This window comes from Tachyglossus aculeatus, chromosome 2, assembly GCF_015852505.1.
Source record: "Tachyglossus aculeatus isolate mTacAcu1 chromosome 2, mTacAcu1.pri, whole genome shotgun sequence".
Taxonomy (NCBI): domain Eukaryota; kingdom Metazoa; phylum Chordata; class Mammalia; order Monotremata; family Tachyglossidae; genus Tachyglossus; species Tachyglossus aculeatus.
The window spans coordinates 2,223,241-2,246,285 of NC_052067.1; positions in this window are offsets into that span (position 1 = coordinate 2,223,241).

Genomic DNA, 23,045 nt, shown 5'->3' on the forward strand with positions numbered 1-23,045 from the left:
ACTCGGCCGGGATTTTCGTAACTCCTGGGTCTCTGTGGACGGGAACACTGAAGGACACGGTGCCCGCCTCTCCCCTCCACCCTCTGTCCGGAGCAACAATCCTCCCCTCCTCCTGCGGGACGCCCTTATCTCCCCTCAACCCTGAGGATCAATGCTACAATCGGCATTGCGTCCCCCTGACCTGCTCCCTTTATTCACCTCCCCGCAGCCGGTGTGTAGATCAGCACATATTCTTCACTCTATTTTTACTCTGAGAAGCAGCGTGGCTCAATGGGAAGAGCACGGGCTTGGGAGTCAGAGGTCGTGGGTTCAAATTCCGGCTCTGCCGACTGTCAGCTGCGTGACTTGGGCAGGTTACTTAACTGCTCTGTGCCTCAGTTCCCTTATCTGTAAAATGGGGATGAAGACTGTGAGCCCCCCGTGGGACAACCTGATCACCTTGTATCACCTTGTATCCTCCCCAGCGCTTAGAACAGTGCTTTGTGCACAGTAAGCGCTTCACAAATGCCATCATTATTATTATTGTTATTCTATTAATGATGTGGATATATCTATAATTCTATTTATCTATTTTGATGGTATTGACACCTGTTTACTTGCTTTGTTTTGTTGTCTGTCTCCCCATTCTAGACTGTGAGCCTGTTGTGGGGTAGGGACTGTCTCTATCTGTTGCCAAATTATTCTTTCATCATCATCATCATCATCCATCATATTTATTGAGTGCTTACTGTGTGCAGAACACTGTACTAAGCGCTTGGGAAGTACAAGTTGGCAACATATAGAGACAGTCCCTACCCAATAGTGGGCTCTTAGTACAGTTCTCTGCACACAGTGAGTGCTCAATAAATACGACTGAATGAATCCCCCCTCCCAGTCGCACAGCATTTCATTCATTAATTCATTCATTCAATCATATTCATTAAGCGCTCACTGTGTGCAGAGCACTGTACTAAGTGCTTGGGAGAGGATTATGTATTATGTATTTATTTTACTTGCACATATCTATTCTATTTATTTTATTTTGTTAGTATGTTTGGTTTGGTTCTCTGTCTCCCCCTTTTAGACTGTGAGCCCACCGTTGGGTAGGGACTGTTTCTATATTTGTACTTCCCAAGCGCTTAGTCCAGTGCTCTGCACACAGTAAGCGCTCAATAAGTACGATTGATTGATTGATTTAACGAGCGCTTACTCTGCGCAGAGCTCTGTACTAAGCGCTTGAGGGAGTACGATAGAACAACAGAACAGACCCACGGATAATGCCCAGGCCTGGGAGTTAGAAGGACCTGGGTTCTAATTCCGGCTCCTTCACTTGTCAGCTGTGTGACCTTCGGCAAGTCACTTAACTTCTCTGGGCATCAATTACCTCATCTGGAAAATGGGGATTAAGACTATGAGCCCCAAGTGGGACAACCTGATGACTTTGTATCCGCCCCAGTGCTTAGAATGGGGCTTTGTACATAGTAAGCGCTTAACAAATGCTATAATCAATAATAATAATAATAATGGCATTTGTTTTGTTAAGCGCTTACTACGTGCAAAGCACTGTTCTAAGCACTGGGGAGGACACAGGGTGATCAGGTTGTCCCACTTGGGATTCCCAGTCTTAATCCCCATTTTACAGATGAGGTAACTGAGGCCCGGAGAAGTTAAGTGACTTGCCCAAGGTCACACACAGCAGACATGTGGCGGAGTCGGGATTCGAACCCATGACCTCTGACTCCAAAGCCCGGGCTCTTTCCACTGAGCCACGCTGCTTCTCTTTGCACACAGTAAGTGCTTTGCACATAGTAAGCGCTTAATAAATGCCATGATTATTATTATTATTGTTATTATCAGGTTGTCCCATGGGGGGCTCACAGTCTTAATCCCCATTTTACAGATGTAACTGAGGCACAGAGAAGGTACCAAGTCACACAGCTGACAATCGGCAGAGCCGGGATTAGAACCCACGACCTTCGAACTCCCAGGCCCGAGTTGTAGCCGCTCCACTGGTAAGCGCTTAACAAATCCCATAAAATCCCCCTCCTTCCTCTCCCCCTCATCCCCCCTCCATCCCCCCACCTTACCTCCTTCCCTTCTCCACAGCACCTGCATATATGTATATATGTTTGTATGTATTTATTACTGTATTTATTTTTCTTGTACATATCCTATTTATTTTATTTTGTTAATATGTTTTGTTTTGTCGTCTGTCTCCCCCTTCTAGACCGTGAGCCCGCTGTTGGATAGGGACCGTCTCTAGATGTTGTCAACTTGGACTTCCCAAGCGCTTAGTCCAGTGCTCTGCACACAGTAAGCGCTCAATAAATACGATTGATTGATTGATTGATTGATTACAGCCTGTGCTCTTTCCACTAAGCCATGCTGCTTAATAAGAAGCAGAAGGCTGAAAGCGTACAGATCCTAGCTCCGGCTCCAGTTCACGCTTCGCTGGGCTACACGAACCCTTTATCCACGAAAACGTTCAGTTCATGCCTTCCCATTCCTCAAGAACCTTCCAATGCCCGTCAGTCCAACTCTTAGAACAGTGCTTTGCACATAGTAAGCGCTTAATAAATGCTATTATAAAACTCCACTTCAAAAAGAAACTCCTTACCATTGACTTTTAGACTGTGAGCCCACTGTTGGGTAGGGACCGATAGCGCCTGAATATATCTATATATGTTTGTACATATTTATTACTCTATTTTATATCTATATGTTGCCAAATTGTACTTCCCAAGCGCTTAGTCCAGTGCTCTGCACACAGTAAGCGCTCAATAAATACGATTGATTGATTTACTTTAAAGCACTCAATCAGCTCGCCCCATCCTATCTCGGCTTGCCCAAGGTCACACAGCAGGTCCAGGGTGGTGGCAGAATTCGAACCCCTCCCCACAGTGCCTGAATATATGTATATATGTTTGTACATATTTATTACTCTATTTTCTTTGTACATAGCACCTGAATATATGTATATATGTTTGTACGTATTTATTACTCTATTTTATATCTATATGTTGCCAAATTGTACTTCCCAAGCGCTTAGTCCAGTGCTCTGCACACAGTAAGCGCTCAGTAAATACGATTGATTGATTGACTTTAAAGCACTCAATCAGCTCGCCCCATCCTATCTCGGCTTGCCCAAGGTCCAGGGTGGTGGCAGAATTCGAACCCCTCCCCACAGCACGTGAATATATGTATATATGTTTGTACATATTTATTACTCTATTTTATTTGTACATAGCACCTGAATATATCTATATATGTTCGTACGTATTTATTACTCTATTTTATTTGTACATAGCACCTGAATATATGTATATATGTTTGTATGTATTTATTACTCTATTTTATATCTATATGTTGCCAAATTATACTTCCCAAGCACTTAGTCCAGTGCTCTGCACACAGTAAGCGCTCAATAAATACGATTGATTGATTGATTGATTAAAGTGTCTGGGACGGTACGATAGAACAATATAACAGACAAATCATTCATTCATTTAATTGTATTTATTGAGCTCTTACTGCGTGCAGAGCACTGTACCAAGCGCTTGGGAAGTACAAGTTGGCAACGTAATCAATCAATCAATCATATTTATGAATGAATGAGTGAATGAATAAAAAATTGACTCCTATTTTCAGCTGGGATGAAGTGTTGTCGGAGGCTTCGTCTCAAAACGCTTCCTCGGCCCTCCTCGCTTTCGGCTCCCGATTCCAGCCGTCCACACAGCAGCGGTTTGTTCAGACTACTGTCCCTCCTTCTCCTGGCATTTCCCGCTCAACCAGTGGTGTTAAACTAAGCAGGACACGGATGCTATCCCCCCCAAATCATCCCCTCCAGCCACCAACCAGATGGAAATTCAGAGAGGGATTTTAGTGTCGGAGAACGTGGCGAGGCAGAAGAGGTCAGGATTTTCCGCATTCTCGGGAAAAGTCATTTTTTTCCCTTTAAATTTTCCCAGCCTCTATCCTGAAATTCTTTCCTTACCACTGCATATGTTTCAGGTAAATTTTGTTATGACTAGCGAGGGGGAACCAGTTTGATGTATATTGTCAGACCGTGGATGACTGAAAGAACCTTTATTTTGAGAGATCCGTAGCACAGTATCGGATTCTTTATTAGTCCCACCGCCTCTGATGGAAAGTTGTTTAAATTTCAGATGGTCAGAGCTTTAAATGGGTTCGGTTAACTCACTGACAGTGCTGCTTTCAATGAATTCATTCATTCATTCATTCAATCGTATTTATTGAGCGCTTACTGTGTGAAGAGCACTGTACTAAGTGCTTGGGAATCAATCAATCAATCAATCAATCGTATTTATTGAGTGCTTACTGTGTGCAGAGCACTGTACTAAGCGCTTGGGAAGTCCAAGTTGGCAACATCTAGAGACGGTCCCTACCCAACAGCGGGCTCACAGTCTGGAAGGGGGAGACAGGCAACAAAACAAAACATATTAACAAAATAAAATAAATAGAAAAACATGGCAAGTAAAAGAAATAAATAGAGTAATAAATACGTACAATTTAAAACATATTATAAAATAAAACACAAAATAAAATAAACATAAAATATTAAAAACATATTAACCAAATAAAATAAATAGAAAAATATGTATACAAGTAAAATAAATATAAATAGAGTAATAAATACGTACAAACATATATACATATATACAGGATTAAATCCGACTCCCTCCTACTTAGACTGTAAGCCCCATGAGGAACAGGGACTGGGTCCAACCTATTAATTTGTCTCTTCCCCAGCGCCTAGTGTTTGGCACTTGGATTTGTGACCTTTGGGCATTTGATATTTGCCCCAACCTCAATCCTACAGCACTTATGTACAGATCTATAAATGATATATTATCAATTATTTATTCTGGGTCCCCTTCTCTTCTCCAGCTGCTCCCACGGCTTCAACTACCACGTCTGTGCGGGATGATTCCCAAATCTGCCTCTGCAGCCTCGATCTCTCTCCCTCTCTGCAGCCTAGCTTTTCCCCCCGCCTTCAAGACATCTCTACGTGGATGTCTTCCCGTCACCGCAAGATGAACATGTCACAAACAGGACTAGTTATTTCCCACTTAAACCCTGTCCTCCCCCTGACTTTCCTATCACTGTAGACAGCACCCCCATCCCTCCTGTCTCACAAGCCCATCACCTCGGCATTATCTTTGACTCTCATTCAACCCACATATTCAATCCATCACTAAACCCTGTCGGTTCAACCTTCACAACATCGCTAAATTCTTTCCTCTCCGTCCAAACCGCTACCACGCTAATCCAAGCACGTTATCCTTTCCCGCCACGATGACTGTATCAGCCTCCTTGCTGACCTCCCTGCCTCCTGTCTCTCCCCACTCCGGCCTATACTTCACTCTGCTGCCCGGAGAACCAGCGGTGATGGACGGTCCGGGTTCGGTCACTGGGGAGATTTAAGTGGGTGGGATGGTCCGTGATGGGTCACTGGAAGAGATTCAAGGATGGAGAGAGGAGAGGAGGAATCTTTAAGCGGGGAAACTGAGGCCAGCCCACCCCCCTTGACCAGAAAAAGCCAGCTCGGTCGACATGAAATGGTTTTTCCACCCAGGGACCGCTTCCAGAAACACAACAAGCCGGGAGTTAACCGAGCCCGGGTCCACGCCAACCCAGCCCCGATGATGTCACAGCCCAATTCCGTGGAAATGGAGGAAATCCCAGATGCCGGGCCAATACATTTGCTAGGACGGGACGGGTAATAAATGGAGATTCAGATTCTTTTAACTAAAGATTTGGGGAAGGGGAGGGGAGGCCCGCTTCCCCGCCCTGCTTTGCTTTAGAGCCTGAGGAGTTTATATCTTTCATTCCTTGCTCCTTTTTCCTTCCAATACCGCATTACAAGCCATAAACACCCATTTTACTAGGCAAAAATGAACCAGGATATCCTGTTAAGGCGACTTTCACGTCGTTGTTTGCTTTTAGATCTTCCAATGCCGCTTTGAAAATAAAGCAGAAAAGACGACCGTTTGACATCTATGAAAGATTTATCAGTCCCCAAATGAATGCTAATGAATGCAGAAGGTCTTAAACGCTTTCTCCTCCACTGAGCTGCCCCGTTACTTGCTTTGAAAGCAGTTTAATTTCTGGGCGCAGCTACGGTCTGCTGAGGCAGCAGCTGCTGACACAATCACAAACACACCACCGACCCCTTTCACCAGGGCAAAAAAAAAAGTCATTTTCTTTTTCTTTTACAAGTGACTCAGTCCCAGTGTTGAGTTTCTGTGCTGGCCTTTTCCTCCTCAAACCTCAGAGAAAACAGGCCTTAAAAACTCAGCCCATCTGGGTGATTTCTCAGCCGTTATTTGTTTCTAGGATGTAGCCTGCGTCGGTTTTCTTAAAGGCCATTCTGCCCGCACCTCATTCATTCAATCGTATTTATTGAGCACGCACTGTGTGCGGAGCGCTGTACTAAGCGCTTGGGAGAATGCAGAAGAACAATAAACAGACACATTCCCTGCCCACAACGAGCTTACTGCCTAAAGGGAACTTTACAATCTCAGTAAATCATATTTATTAAGTGTGTACTGTGTGCAGAGCACTGTACTAAGCGCTTGGGAGAGGACAATCTAACACTACAACTGACACATTCCCTGCCCGCAAGGAGCTTATAGCCTAGAGGGGAACAAGTCTAGAGTGCTCACTGGACTGAGCACTTGGGAATTAATTAATTCATTCTTTCAATCGTATTTATTGAGCGCTTACTTTGCGCAGAGCACTATACTAAGCATTTGGGAAAGTACAATACGACAATAAACAGTGACATTCCCTGCCCACAACGAGCTCACAGTGAGGGAGAAATCAATACAAGTAAATAAAATTAAAGATATGTACATAAGTGCTTTGGGGCTGGGAGGGGGGAAGAGCAAAAGGATAGAGACAAGAGAAACAGTGTGGCTCAGTGGAAAGAGGCCAGGCTTTGGAGTCAGAGGTCATGGGTTCAAATCCCGGCTCTGCCAGTTGTCAGCTGTGTGACTTTGGGCAAGTCACTTCACTTCTCTGGGCCTCAGTTCCCTCATCTGTAAAATGGGGATGAAGACTGTGAGCTCCCCGGGGGACAACCTGATAATAATAATAATAATGGCATTTATTAAGCACTTACTATGTGCAAAGCACTGGGGAGGTTACAAGGTGATCAGGTTGTCCCACAGGGGGCTCACAGTCTTAATCCCCATTTTACAGATGTGGTAACTGAGGCCCAGAGAAGTAAAGTGACTTGCCCAAGGTCACACAGCTGACAATTGGCGGAGCCAGGATTTGAACGCATGACCTCTGACTCCAAAGCCCAGACTCTTTCCACTGAGACACGCTGCTTCTCAACCTGATCACCTTGTAACCTCCCCAGCGCTTAGAACAGTGCTTTGCATGTAGTAAGCGCTTAATAAATGCCATTATTATTATTAATATTATTGTTTTAAATAAAATGACCCAAGTGGACATAAGTGGTGTGGGGCTGGGAGGGGGGAAGAGCAAAGGGAGCAAGTTAGGGTGACACAGAGGGAAGTGGGAGATGAGGAAAAGTGGGGCTTAGTCTGGGAAGGTCTCTGATAGATAGAGCCCCCTGCATAATAATAATAATAATAATAATAATGGCATTTGTTAAGTGCTTACTATGTGCAAAGCACTGTTCTAAGCGCTGGGGGGGATACAATGTGATCAAGTTGTCCCACGTGGGGCTCACAGTCTTAATCCCCATTTTTACAGATGAGGGAACTGAGGCTCAGAGAAGTTAAGTGACTTGCCCAAGGTCACACAGCAGACTTGTGGTGGAGCCAGGATTCGAACCCATGACCTCTGCATCCAAAGCCCGGGCTCTTTCCACTGAGCCACGCTGAATGATGAGTTAATAGACGGGATCCCTGCCCTTAAGGAACTGACAGTCAACTGTGTGCAGAGCAGACTGTGAGCCCACTGTTGGGTAGGGACTGTCTCTATATGTTGCCAATTTGTACTTCCCAAGCGCTTAGTACAGTGCTCTGCACATAGTAAGTGCTCAATAAATATGATCGATTGATTGATTGATTGATTGAGCACTTGGGAGAGAACAATAGAGTTAGTAGATGGGCTCCCTGCCCTGGAGAATATGACAGTCTACTGTGGGCAGAGCACTTGGGAAAGAACAATAGAGTAAGTAGAAATAATCCCTGCCCCCAAGGAGTTTACAGTCCACTGTGTGCAAAGTACTGTGCTGACCGCTCTACATGTCAACTTGCATATTCTAACCACCTAATCACTTTTCCCAACTTGTACTTCCCAAGCGCTTAGTACAGTGCTCTGCACACAGTAAGCACTCAATAAATACGATTGATTGATTGATTGATTTTCCTCTTTCCATCTTTTCCTCTCCATCCAATCTGCCATCGCAGCGATCCAAGCACTTATCCCATTCTGCCTGGATCTCTACATCAGCCTCCTCGCTGACCTCCCTGCCTCCTGTCTCTCCCCCAGTCATCATCATCATCAGTCATATTTATTGAGCGCTTACTGTGTGCAGAGCACTGTACTAAGCGCTTGGGAAGTACAAATTGGCAACATATAGAGACAATCCCTACCCAACAGTGGGCTCACAGTCCAGTCCAGACTTCTTCACTCTGTTGCCAGGATCACTTTTCCAACGTTCAATCCACGTTTTCCCACTCTTCAAGACCCTGGGATGGTTGCCTATCCAGTTCCTTATCAATTGGAATCTCCTTACCAGTGGTTTTAATGCACACAATCGGCTCTCTCCCCCTATTCATCAACCAATCGATCGATCAATTGTATTTATTGGGCACTTAATGCATGCAGAGCACTGTACTAAGTACTTGGGAGACTGCAATACGAAGAGATGGTAGATGCATTCCCTGCCCACAGGGAGCTTACAGTTTACAGCGGCTCTGCCTCTTACCTGTTGGGGTGAACTTGGGCAACTCACTGTTACAACTTCTTTGTGCCTTAGTTCCCACATCTGCAAAACGGGGATTCAATACCTGTGCTCCCTCCTAATAATAATAATAATAGTATTTGTTCAGCGCTTGCTATATGCCAGGCACTGTACTAAGAGCTAGGTAGATGCAAGATAATCAGATTGGACACTATCCCTGTCCCACGGGGCCCACAGTCTCAATCCCCATTTTACAGATGAGGTAACTGAGGCACAGAGAAGGGAAGTATTTAAGTGCTTACTATGTGCAGAGCACTGTCCTAAGTGTTGGGGTAGATACAAGGTAATCAGGTTGGACACAGTCCCTGTCCCACATGGGGCTCACAGTCTCCATCCCCATTTTCATATTTATTACTCTATTTATTTATTTATTTATTTATTTTACTTGTACATTTCTATCCTACTTATTTTATTTTGTTGGTATGTTTGGTTTTGTTCTCTGTCTCCCCCTTTTAGACTGTGAGCCCACTGGTGGGTAGGGACTGTCTCTATATGTTGCCAACTTGTACTTCCCAAGCGCTTGGTACAGTGCTCTGCACACAGTCAGCGCTCGATAAATACGATTGATGATGATGATGATGACACAGTCCCTGCCCCACGTGGGGCTCACAGTCTCCATCCCCGTTTTACAGATGAGGGAACTGAGACTTAGAGAAGTGGCTGAGCCAGGATTAGAACCCAGATCCTCCTGACTTCGGACTTTATCCGTTAGGCCTCTCTTCCTCCCTTCAAAGCCCTACTGAGAGCTCACCTCTGCCAGGAGACCTTCCAAGACTGAGCCCCCCCACCCTTTTTCCTCTCCTCCTCCTCTTCCCCTCCTCATCATCTCCTCCCTCCCTCTACCCTCTCCCCCACCACAGCACTTGTGTATATTTGTACATATTTATTACTCTATTTACTTAATTATGATGATGTTGGCATTTTTATTAAGCACTTACTGTGTGCAAAGCACTGTTCTAAGTGCTGGGAAGGTTACAAGGTGATCAGGTTGTCCCACGGGGGGCTCACCGTCTTCATCCCCATTTTACAGATGAGGTAACTGGGGCCCAGAGAAGTTAAGTGACTTGCCCAGAGTCACACAGCTGACAACTGGCGGAGCCGGGATGTGTATGTAGCTATAATTCTATTTATTCTGATGGTATTGACACCCGTCTACTTGTTTTGTTTTGTTGCCTGTCTCCCGCTTCTAAACTGTGAGCCCGTTGTTGGGTAGGGGCCATCTCTATCTGTTGCCAATTTGTACTTCCCAAGCACTTAGTACAGTGCTCTGCACACAGTAAGTGCTCAATAAATACACTTGAATGAATGAATGAATGCTTTCTGCTTACTCTGTGAGCTCCATTTGAGATTTGATCATCTTGTAATTGCCCCAGTGCTGTGCACCTAGTAAGCGCTTCACAAAGATCACCGTTATTATTCTTATTGGGGGGGGACAGACATTAAAATAAATTAAAGATATGTACATTTTCTTGTATGTACCCCAGTGTTTAGTACAGTGCAGTGCATCTAGTAAGCGCTTAACAATGACCACCATTATTATTCTTATTAGAGGGGGAGACAGACATTAAAGTAAATTAAAGATTTGTACATTTGCTTGTATCTACCCCAGTGCTTAGTACATTGCAGTGCACCTAGTAAGCGCTTAACAAAGACCACTGTTATTATCCTTATTAGAGGGAGAGACAGGCATTAAAATAAATTACAGATATATACATTTGCTTATATCTACCCCAGTGCTTAGTACAGTGCAGTGCACCTAGTAAGCGCTTAACAATGACCGCCGTTATTATTCTTATTAGAGGGGGAGACAGACGTTAAAATAAATTACAGATTTGTACATTTGCTTTTTTCTACCCCAATGCTTAGTACAGTGCAGTGCACCTAGTAAGTGCTTAACAAAGACCACCATTATTATTCTTATTGGGGGAGGACAGACATTAAAATAAATTAAAGATATGTACATTTTCTTGTATTTACCCCAGTGTTTAGTACAGTGCAGTGCACCTAGTAAGTGCTTAACAAAGATCACTGTTATTATTCTTATTAGAGGGGGAAACAGGCATTAAAATAAATTACAGATATATGCATTTGCTTATATCTACCCCAGTGCTTAGTACAGTGCAGTGCACCTAGTAAGCGCTTAACAATGACCGCCGTTATTATTCTTATTAGAGGGGGAGACAGACATTAAAATAAATTACAGATTTGTACATTTGCTTTTATCTACCCCAATGCTTAGTACAGTGCAGTGCACCTAGTAAGCGCTTAACAAAGACAACCATAATTATTCTTAGTAGATGGGGAGACAGACATTAAAATAAATTAAAGATTTGTACATTTTCTTGTATCTACCCCAGTTCTTAGTACAGTGCAGTGCACCTAGTAAGCGCTTAACAATGACCACCGTTATTATTCTTATTAGAGGGGAAGACAGACATTAAAATAAATTACAGATATATACATTTGCTTGTATCTACCCCAGTGCTTAGTACAGTGCAGTGCACTTAGCAAGCGCTTAACAAAGACCACCGTTATTATTCTTATTAGAGGGGGAGACAGGCATTAAAATAAATTACAGATATATACATTTGCTTGTATCTACCCCAGTGCTTAGTACAGTGCAGTGCACCTAGTAAGCACTTAACAAAGACCACCGTTATTATTCTTATTAGGGGGAAGACAGGCATTAAAATAAATTACAGATATATACATTTGCTTGTATCTACCCCAGTGCTTAGTACAGTGCAGTGCACCTAGTAAGCACTTAACAAAGACCACCGTTATTATTCTTATTAGGGGGAAGACAGACATTAAAATAAATTACAGATATATACATTTGCTTGTATCTACCCCAGTGCTTAGTACAGTGCAGTGCACCTAGTAAGCGCTTAACAAAGACCACCGTTATTATTCTTATTAGAGGGGGAGACAGGCATTAAAATAAATTACAGATATATACATTTGCTTGTATCTACCCCAGTGCTTAGTACAGTGCAGTGCACCTAGTAAGCGCTTAACAAAGACCACCGTTATTATTCTTATTAGAGGGGGAGACAGGCATTAAAATAAATTAAAGATTTGTACATTTGCTTGTATCTACCCCAGTGCTTAGTACAGTGCAGTGCACCTAGTAAACGCGTAACAAAGACCACCATTATTATTCTTAGTAGAGGGGGAAACAGGCATTAAAATAAATTAAAGATATGTACATTTGCTTGTATCTACCCCAGTGCTTAGTACAGTGCAGTGCACCTAGTAAGCGCTTAACAAAGACCACCGTTATTATTCTTAGTAGAGGGGGAGACAGACATTAAAATAAATTACAGATATGTACATTTGCTTGTACCTACCCCAGTGCTTAGTACAGTGCAGTGCACCTAGTAAGCGCTTAACAATGACCACCGTTATTATTCTTATTAGAGGGGGAGACAGGCATTAAAATAAATTACAGATTTGTACATTTGCTTGTACCTACCCCAGTGCTTAGTACAGTGCAGTGCACCTAGTAAGCACTTAACAAAGACCACCGTTATTATTCTTATTAGAGGGGGAGACAGGCATTAAAATAAATTAAAGATTTGTACATTTGCTTGTATCTACCCCAGTGCTTAGTACAGTGCTGTGCACCTAGTAAGCGCGTAACAAAGACCCCCGTTATTATTCTTAGTAGAGGGGGAGACAGATATTAAAGTAAATTACAGATATGTACATAATAATAATGATGGCATTTATTAAGCTCACAGTCTTCATCCCCCCGTCTTACTCCCCCCATCTTACCTCCTTCCCTTCCCCACAACACCTGTATATTTGTATATATATTTGTACATATTTATTACTCTATTTACTTATTTATTTATTTTACTTGTATGTATCTATTTATTTTATTTTGTTAATATGTTTGGTTTTGTTCTCTGTCTCCCCCTTCTAGACTGTGAGCCCACTGTTGGATAGGAACTGTCTCTATATGTTGCCAACTTGGACTTCCCAAGCACTTAGTCCAGTGCTCTGTACACAGTAAGCGCTCAATAAATACGATTGATTGATTGATTGATCCCCATTTTCCAAATGAGGGAACTGAGGCCCAGAGAAGTAAAGTGACTTGCCCAAAATCACACAGCCAAAAATTGGCAGAGCTGGGATTTGAACCCACGACCTCTGACTCCAAAGCCTGGCCTCTTTCCACTGAGCCACGCTGCTGCTCTTTGGCTATATTTGCTTGTATCCACTCCAGTGCTTAGTACAGTGCCTGGCACACAGTAGATACTTAAACTCCACAATTATACTTCCCAAGCGCTTAGTACAGTGCTCTGCACATAGTAAGCGCTCAATAAATACGATTGATGATGATGATGATGACTGTGAGACCCCATGGGTCAACCTGATTACCTTGTAACCTCCCAGCGCTTAGAACAGTGCTTTGCACATAGTAGGTGCTTAATAAATGCCATTATTAGCACTATCATTATTATAATAACATATAATATAATATTTACATATATAATATATAACATAATGATTTAATACAATATAATATTATATAATATAATAAATATAAAATAATATAAGATGATACAATATAATATAATATAATATAATATAATATAATATAATATAATATAATATAATATAATATAATATAATATAACATAAGCTATGATATGTAATATAATATAATATAATGCAATATATAATATAATATAATATAATATAATATAATATAATATAATATAATATAATATAATATAATATAATATAATATATATAACATAATATAATATAATAGCATTATAATATAATATAATAGCATTATAATATAATATAAAATATACTATACTATACTATAATATAAAATATAATATAATACAATACAATATAATATAATATAATATAATATAATATAATATATAAATAATATAATATATGGTAATATATTATTATAATATTATCTGACAGTCCAGCTACTGAAGGCCCTTAAGAGGCCTTCACCGACTAAACCTTCATTTCATCTTTTCCCACTCCCTTCCTTCTGCATCGTCCTCGCACTTGTATTTCCCCCCTTTTTTACCCCACCCTCAGCCCCACGCCACTTTTATTATAATAATAATAATGATGGCATTTATTAAGCGCTTACTATGTGCAAAGCTCTGTTCTAAGCACTGGGGGGATACAAGGTGATCAGGTTGTCCCACGCGGGGCTCACAGTCTTAATCCCCATTTTACAGACGAGGTAACTGAGGCTCAGAGAAGTGAAGTGACTTGCCCAAGGTCACACAGCAGGCATGTGGCGGAGCCGGCATTCGAACCCGCGACCTCTGACTCCAAAGCCCGGGCTCTTTCCACAGAGCTTATACCCATATCAGCACAGCATAATGGATAGAGCAGGGCCGGGGGACTCAGAAGGTCACGGGTTCTAATCCAGGCTCCGCCACCTGCCCATTGTGGGACCTTGGGCAAGTCATTTCACTTCTCCGGGCCTCAGTTCCCTCATGTGGAAAATGGGGATTAAGACTGTGAGAGCCCCACGTGGGACAGGGTCTCTGTCCAACCTGATTATCTTGCGTCTACCCTAGCGCTTAGAACAGTGCTTGGCACATAATAATATAATATAAGCGCTTAGTACGGTGCTCAAGCGCTTAGTACAGTGCTCTGCACATAGTAAGCGCTCAATAAATACGATTGATGATGATGACATAGTAAGCGCTTAAGAAACACGTACCATCCCTATCATATCCCCTGTCTCCATGTTTTGTTTTGTTGTCCGTCTCCCCCTTCTAGACTGTGAACCCGTTGTTGGGTAGGGACCGTCTCTAGATGTCGCCGACTTGGACTTCCCAAGCGCTCAGTACAGTGCTCTGCACGCAGTAAGCGCTCAATAAATACGATTGAATGAAGGAATATCCATGATTTTTTTATTTATTTTACTGTGTGTCTCTCCCTCTAGACTGTAAGCTCCTTGCAGGCATTCATTCATCCAATCGTATTTACTGAGCACTTACTGTGTGCAGAGCACTGGACTGAGCATTTGGGAGAGCACGATAATCAATCAATCAATCAATCGTATTTATTGAGCGCTTACTATGTGCAGAGCACTGGACTAAGCGCTTGGGAAGTACAAATTGGCAACATATAGAGACAGTCCCTACCCAACAGTGGGCTCACAGTCTAAAAGGGGGAGACAGAGAACGAAACCAAACATACTAACAAAATAAAAATAAATAGAATAGATATGTACAAATAAAATAAATAAATAGAGTAATAGAGAAGTAGCGGGTTTAGTGGAGAGAACACAGGCTTGGGAGTCAGAGGTCATGGGTTCTAATCCTGCCTCTGCCACTTAATTAATAATGGCACTTGTTAGGCGCTTACTATGTGCAGAGCACCGTTCTAAGCGCTGGTAGAATTAGCGCTGGTCAGCTGGGTGACTTTGGGCAAGTCATTTCGCTTCTCTGTGCCTCGGTGACCTCATCTGTAAAATGGAGCCCCACGTGAGACAACCTGATGACCTCGCATCTCCCCCAGCGCTTAGAACAGTGCTTGGCACATAGTAAGCGCTTAACAAATACCATCATCCTCTTCATTAAATAGACACATTTCCCGCCCACGACATGTGGAACATGGGCAGAGAAGATGTCCACCAACTCTATGGTAGTGTCCTTTCCCAAGCGCTTAGTACAGTGCTCTGCACGCAGAAAACGCTCAATAAATACCTCTGAAGGATTGCTTAATTGGTTTCCCCACCATGCGTACTTCCCAAGCGCTTAGTACAGTGCTCTGCACACAGTAAATGCTCAATAAATAAAGATGTCCACCAACTCTGTGGTAGTGTCCTTTCCCAAGCTCTTAGTACAGTGCTCTGCACACAGAAAATGCTCAATAAATACCTCTGCTTGGTTGCTCCACCACGTGTACTTCCCAAGCGCTTAGTACAGTGCTCTGCACACAGTAAACGCTCAATAAATGAAGATGTCCACCAACTCTATGGTAGCGTCCTTTCCCAAGCTCTTAGTACAGTGCTCTGCACGCAGAAAACGCTCAATAAATACCTCTGAATGATTGCCTAATTGGTTTCTCCACCACACGTACTTCCCAAGCGCTTAGTACAGTGCTCTGCACACAGTAAACGCTCAATAAATAAAGATGTCCACCAACTCTATGGTAGTGTCCTTTCCCAAGCTCTTAGTACAGTGCTCTGCACACAGAAAACGCTCAATAAATACCTCTGAAGGATTGCTTAATTGGTTGCTCCACCACACGTCCTTCCCAAGCGCTTAGTACAGTGCTCTGCACACAGTAAACGCTCAATAAATAAAGCTGTCCACCAACTCTATGGTAGTGTCCTTTCCCAAGCTCTTAGTACAGTGCCCTGCACACAGAAAACACTCAATAAATACCTCTGAAGGATTGCTTAATTGGTTTCCCCACCACACGTACTTCCCAAGCGCTTAGTACAGTGCTCTGCACACAGTAAACGCTCAATAAATAAAGATGTCCACCAACTCTATGGTAGTGTCCTTTCCCAAGCTCTTAGTACAGTGCCCTGCACACAGAAAACGCTCAATTAATACCTCTGAAGGATTGCTTAATTGGTTACTCCACCACACGTACTTCCCAAGCGCTTAGTACAGTGCTCTGCACACAGTAAGCGCTCAATAAATACGATTGATTGATTGATTGATTGACAGAGGAGATGCAGCATGGCTCAATGGACTCAGAAGGACCTGGGTTCTAATCCCGATTCTGCCAGGTGTCTGCTGTGTGACCCTGGGCAAGTCACTCAACTTCCCTGAGCCTCAGTTCCCTCATCTTTAAAAGGGGAATTCAGAGTGTGAATTCAGACAGGGACTGCGTCCAATCTGATTAGCTTGTATTCAGTCGCATTTATTGAGCGTTTACTGTACTAAGCGCTTGGGAAGTCCAAGTTGGCAACATATAGAGACGGCCCCTACCCAACAGCGGGCTCACAGTCTAGAAGGGGGAGACAGACAACAAAACAAAACATATTAACAAAATAAAATAAATAGAATAAATATGTACAAGCAAAATAAATAATTAGAGTAATAAATCCGTACAAACATATATACATATATACAGGTGCTGTGGGGAGGGGAAGGAGGTAAAGCGTGCGGGATCGGGAGGGAGAGGAGGGGGCTCAGTCTGGAGTCTTTTAGACTGTGAGCCCACTGTTGGGTAGGGACTGCCTCTATATGTTGCCAACTTGGACTTCCCAAGCGCTTAGTACAGTGCTCTGCACACAGGAAGCGCTCAATAAATATTGATTGATTGATTGGAGGAGGTGAGCTCTCAGTGGGGCTTTGAAGGGAGGAAGAGAGCTGGCTTGGCTCTCTTATTATTATCTTCCCCAGCGCTTAGAACTGTGCCTGGCACATAGTAAGTGCTTAATAAATACCATAATTACTATTATTATTATTGCTAGGGGTGGCAGGGAGAAACTCCCTTCCCAGCCCCCATGGAGGGTGGAAAAGGGAACAGAGGAGGAAGGCAGGTTGGGTGTTGATGATGAGCATTTTAGACTATGAGCCCACTGTTGGGTAGGGACTGTATATATGTATATATGGTTGTACATATTTATTACTCTATTTATTTATTTATTTATTTATTTTACTTGTACATTTCTATCCTATTTATTTTATTTTGTTGGTATGTTTGGTTCTGTTCTCTGTCTCCCCCTTTTAGACTGTGAGCCCACTGTTGGGTAGGGACTGTCTCTATGTGTTGCCAATTTGTACTTCCCAAGCGCTTAGTACAGTGCTCTGCACATAGTAAGCGCTCAATAAATACGATTGATTGATTGATTGATTGATAGGGACTGTCTCTATATGTTGCCAGTTTGTACTTCCCAAGCGCTTAGTACAGTGCTCTGCACACAGTAAGCGCTCAATAAATACAATTGATGATGATGATGATGATGAACAGCGTGGCTCAGTGGAAAGAGCCCGGGCTTTGGAGTCAGACGTCATGGGTTCGAATCCCGACTCCGCCACAAGTCTGCTGTGTGACCTTGGGCAAGTCACTTAACTTCTCTGAGCCTCAGTTCCCTCATCTGTAAAAATGGGGATTAAGACTGTGAGCCCCACGTGGGACAACTTGATCACCTTGTATCCCCCCCAGCGCTTAGAACAGTGCTTTGTACATAGTAAGCGCTTAACAAATGCCATTATTATTATTATTATTATTATCATTATTATTAGCATCAGGGGAAGAGGAGAGGAAAGGGGAGAGGGAGGAGGGGAGAGGGTAAGCCCCCACCTGGACTGTGAGCTCATTGTGGTCAGGGAATGTGTCTGTTTATTGTTCTATTGGACCCTCCCAAGTGCTTAGTAATAATAATAATAATAATAATAATAATGGCATTTGTTAAGCACTTACTATGTGCAAAGCACCGTTCCAAGCGCTGGGGAAGATAGAAGGTGATCAGGTTGTCCCACGTGGGGCTCACAGTCTTCATCCTCATTTTACAGATGAGGGAACTGAGGCACAGAGAAGTTAAGTGACTTGCCCAAAGTCACGCAGCTGACAATTGGCGGAGCAGGGATTTGAACCCATGACCTCTGACTCTCAAGCCCGGGCTCTTTCCACTGAGCCACGCTGTACAGTGCTCTGCGCACAGTAAGCGCTCAATAAATATGATTAACTAACTGAGGGATGGAGGAAAGAGGCAGGGTTCATTCATTCACTCATTCACTCAGTCGTATTCATTGAGCACTTACTGTGGGCAGAGCACTGTACTAAGCGCTTGGGAAGTACAAGTTGGCAACATATAGAGACGGTCCCTACCCAACAGTGGGCTCACACCCCTGGGTGGTGGAGGGGACCTCTGTCTAATGGTCAGAGCCCGGATCTTGGAGCCGGTTTTGAGAGGGGCTCTGCCCCTGGCCTGCGCTGTGACCTTGGTCAGTTGCTTAACCTCTCTGGGCCTCAGCGTCCTCTGCTTCCCCCTTTTTGGAAAGGTCCCGGCCTGCTCCTTCTCGCTTCCGACTGTGTTGGGTTGAGCGCAGCGTGGCTCAGTGGAAAATCCCGGGCTTTGGAGTCAGAGGACATGGGTTCAAATCCCGGCTCTGCCACTAGTCAGCTGGGTGACTTTGGGCAAGTCTCTTCACTTCTCTGGGCCTCAGTTCCCTCATCTGTAAAATGGGGATGAAGACTGTGAGCCCCCTGTGGGACAACCTGATCACCTTGTAACCTCCCCAGCGCTTAGAACAGTGCTTTGTACATGGTAAGTGCTTAATAAATGCTATTTATTATTATTATTATTATTATTGTAGCCCATGGCGGGGATGGGGTGGAGATAGACCCCCTAGGTGCCCAGAGCACTTTGAGGTCCCGGTGAGTGATCTGGGCTCCCGGTTTGGGCTTCCGATTTGGATTCCCGATCCAAATTCCCGGTCTGGGCTCCTGGACTGGACCTGCTGGGACAGAGGGAAGGAGGAGGCTCTGGCTGAGGTTGGGGGTAGGCCTGAATCCGGGCCCGGGCCAGAGGCCGAGGTGGGGAGGAGAGGAGGCCGGAGCGGAGGGCCGGAGGCCAGGACGAGGAGGTCGGGGGTCGGGGCTGGAATGAGGATGTGACCAGGCCATGGGGAGGAGGCTGGGGCTGGGCTGGCCGGGGGAAACTGAGGCCCAGCCAGGTTGGCCAAGGGGAGGAGGCTGGGGCCGGGGCTGGAAGGAGGAGGCTGAGGCCGGGCCGGTGAAGGGGTTAGGAAGGGGGGGCCGGCCGGGGCAGTGAAGAGCTCTGGAGACTTCATCCGCCGCCAGCCGACCGGCCGGCTCCTCCAGACATCAAAGTTTTCCTTTCCAATTCCCTTGTGGCCGCACCGGCCGGCCACAACGAACCTTTGTCCTCTTCGTCCTCCTCCTCCTCTAACAGGGACAGGACGCAGTGAACTTTTCCTTTGTTCCTTGGGCTCGTGCGACAGAATGGACAGTCCACTGTGTCCTGCCCTGACTCACCCTCTCTTTCTTCCCTCCTCTCCCTTCTCCTCTCCTCTTTATTATTATTATTATGATACTACGTGCCAAGCACTGTTCTAAGCATTGGGATGGATACAAGCAGCTTGGCTCAGTGGAAAGAGCCCTGGCTTTGGAGTCAAAGGTCATGAGTTCAAACCCCTGCTCCGCCAATTGTCAGCTGTGGACTTTGGGCAAGTCACTTAACTTCTCTGAGCCTCAGTTACCTCATCTGTAAAATGGGGATGAAGACTGTGAGCCCCCCGTGGGACAACCTGATCACCTTGTAACCTCCCCAGCGCTTAGAACAGTGTTTTGCACATAGGAAGCACTTGTAACCTCCCCAGTGCTTAGAACAGTGCTTTGCACATAGCGCTTGTAACCTCCCCAGTGCTTAGAACAGTGCTTTTCACATAATAAGCGCTTAACAAATGCCCTCATTATTATTATTATTATAATAAATGCCATCATTATTATTATTATTATTATTACAAGGTGATCAGGTTGTCCCACTTGGGGCTCACAGTCTTAATCCCCGTTTTACAGATGAGGTAACTGAGGCACAGAGAAGCTAAGTGGCTTGCCCAAGTGGCAGACAAGTGGCAGAGGCAGGATTAGAACCCACATCCTCTGACTCCCAAGCCTGGGCTCTTGTCACTAAGCCAAACTGCTTTCTGGGGCAACAGGGCGAGGGACAGTAAGGGGCCAAGGAGCAGAAACAGGGAGAGTGGGAAGTTAAGGCGGGGGAGGGAGGGATAACGTTGTTGGGTGGGGGTAAAAGGTAATAATAATGATAATAATGATTGTGGTATTTATTAAGCACTCACTATATAGCAGACACTGTACTAAGCGTTTATGTCCATATCTGTCATTTTATTCATTTGCACTGATGTCAGTCTCCGCCCCTGCCACCTCCCACACCGTGAGCTTCTTGCGGGCAGGGATTGTCATTGTTTATTGTTGCGCTGTCCTCTCCCAAGTGCTTAGTAATAATAACGACGGCATTTATTAAGCGCTTACTATGTGCAAAGCACTGCTCTAAGCTCTGGGGAGGTTGCAAGGTGATCAGGTTGTCCCACAGGGGGCTCACAGTCTTCATCCCCATTTTCCAGATGAGGGAACTGAGGCCCAGAGAAGTGACTTGCCCAAAGCCACGCAGCTGAAATTGGCGGAGCCGGGATTTGAACCCATGACCTCTGACTCCAAAGCCCGGGCTCTTTCCACTGAGCCACGCTGCTTCTCTGCCTAATAAATACGATTGAATTCATTCATTCATTCAATCGTTTTTATTGAGCGCTTACTGTGTGCAGAGCACTGTACTAAGCGCTTGGGAAGTCCAAGTCGGCAACCTATAGAGACGGTCCCTATCCAACAACGGGCTCACAGTCTAGAAGGGGGAGGCAGACAACGAAACAAAACATGGGGACAGGTGTCAAGGCATCAGAATAAATAGAAATAAAGCTAGATGCACATCGTTAACAAAATAAATAGAATAGTAAATATGAATGCAAGGGGTCAGCATGGGGGGGGGGGCAGGTGGGCAGTTTTCAGCCGGTCCTGTCCCTCGCCCCCTCGGCCTAGGCCGGTCAGCCAAGCCTTCCCAGCTGGGGCCCTGCTCCGTCCTTGCCCTCAGCTTCTCGCTCCCCTTGGCCCCCCCTGGGCCGCCTGTCCCTGCTGACCAACGTCCTGGGCGACCTCTGACCATCTGGGCAAGGGGCCGAGTGGCCGGGGGGTGGGGGGGGAGGACGGCCTCTCGCCAGGTCAGCCGAGTCCACCTGGGGTCAAAGAGCGGCCGGAAGAGCCGGGCCGGGCGGACAAGGCAAGGGCCGCCGGTCGGAGGCTGAGGGCCAGGGGAGGTCCCGGGGACACTGGGCGGTGGGAGGTGGGCAGGGGGTAGGGGGTGGGCTTTCTTCCAGTATTGGCATTCAGAACCCAAGGACAGGACTCTCTAAAAATAGGGATCTCCCCCTTGCCCCATTCCTCTTCTCTCTCTCTTTGTCTTTCTTCTCCCTCTTCCTCTTCTCTGTCTCTTCCTCCCTTCCTCCTCTCTCTCCCCCTTCCTCTTTTCTCTGTCTCTGTCCCCTCTCTTCCTCTCTCTCTCCCGCTTCCTATCCTCTCTCCCCTCTCTCTTCCTCTTCTCTGTCTCCCCCTTCCTCTCCTTTTTCTTCTCCCTCTTCTCTCTCTCCCCATCCTCTTCTCTCTGTCTCTCTCTCCCTCTCTTCCTTTCTCTCTCTCCCCTTCCTCTCCTCTCTCCGACTCTCTCTCCCCCCTTCCCATTCCTCTCCTCTCTTCCTCCTTTCTCTCTCCCCCTTTCTCTCTCCCCTTTCCTCTTCTCACTCTCTCTGTCACTCCCACCTTCCTCTTCTCTGTCTCTCTCCCCCTTTATTCCTTCTCTCTCTCCCCTCTCTTCCTCTTCTCTCTCCCTTCCCCCTCTATTTCTCTTCTTTATCTCTCTACCTTCTTTCTCTGTCTCTGTCCCCCCTTCCTCTCTCTCTCCCTTCTTATCTTCTCTCCCCTCTCTTCCTCTTCTCTCTCTGTCTCTCTCCCCCTTCCTCTCCTTTTTCTCCCCCTCTCTTCCTCTTCTCTCTTTCTCTTCCCCATCCTCTTCTTTCTCTCTCTCTCTCCCTTTTCCTTTCTCTCTTCCCTTCCTCTCTCTCCCCCATCCTCTTCCCATTCCTCTCCTAGTTTCCTCCTTTCTCTCTCCCCTTTTCTCTCTGTCTCTCCCCTTTCCTCTTCTCACTCTGTGTCACTCCTAGCTTCCTCTTCTCTTTCCCTCTCCCCCTTTATTCCTCTTCTCTTTCTCCCCTCTTTTCCCCTTCTCTCTCTCATCCCTCTCTCTTTCTCTTCTCTTTCTCTATCTCTCTCCCCTTCCTCTTCTCTGACTCTGTCTCTCTCCTCCTCTCTTCCCATTTCTCTCCTCTCTCTGCCCTCTCTCTTTCCCCTCTCTTCCCTTCTCTCCCTCCTCCCTCTTCCTCCTCTTTCTCTCGCCCCCTTCTGTGCCCTCTCCCCCGAACCCCGATTCCTGTTTGCAGAGTGCTCTCTCTGTCTCTCTCTGTCTCTCCTCTCCCCCTCCTTCTTGTCTGTCTCTGGGACCGCGGGTCTCTGATCCCGGTCCAAAGCCGCCGGAGCAGCTTGGTGG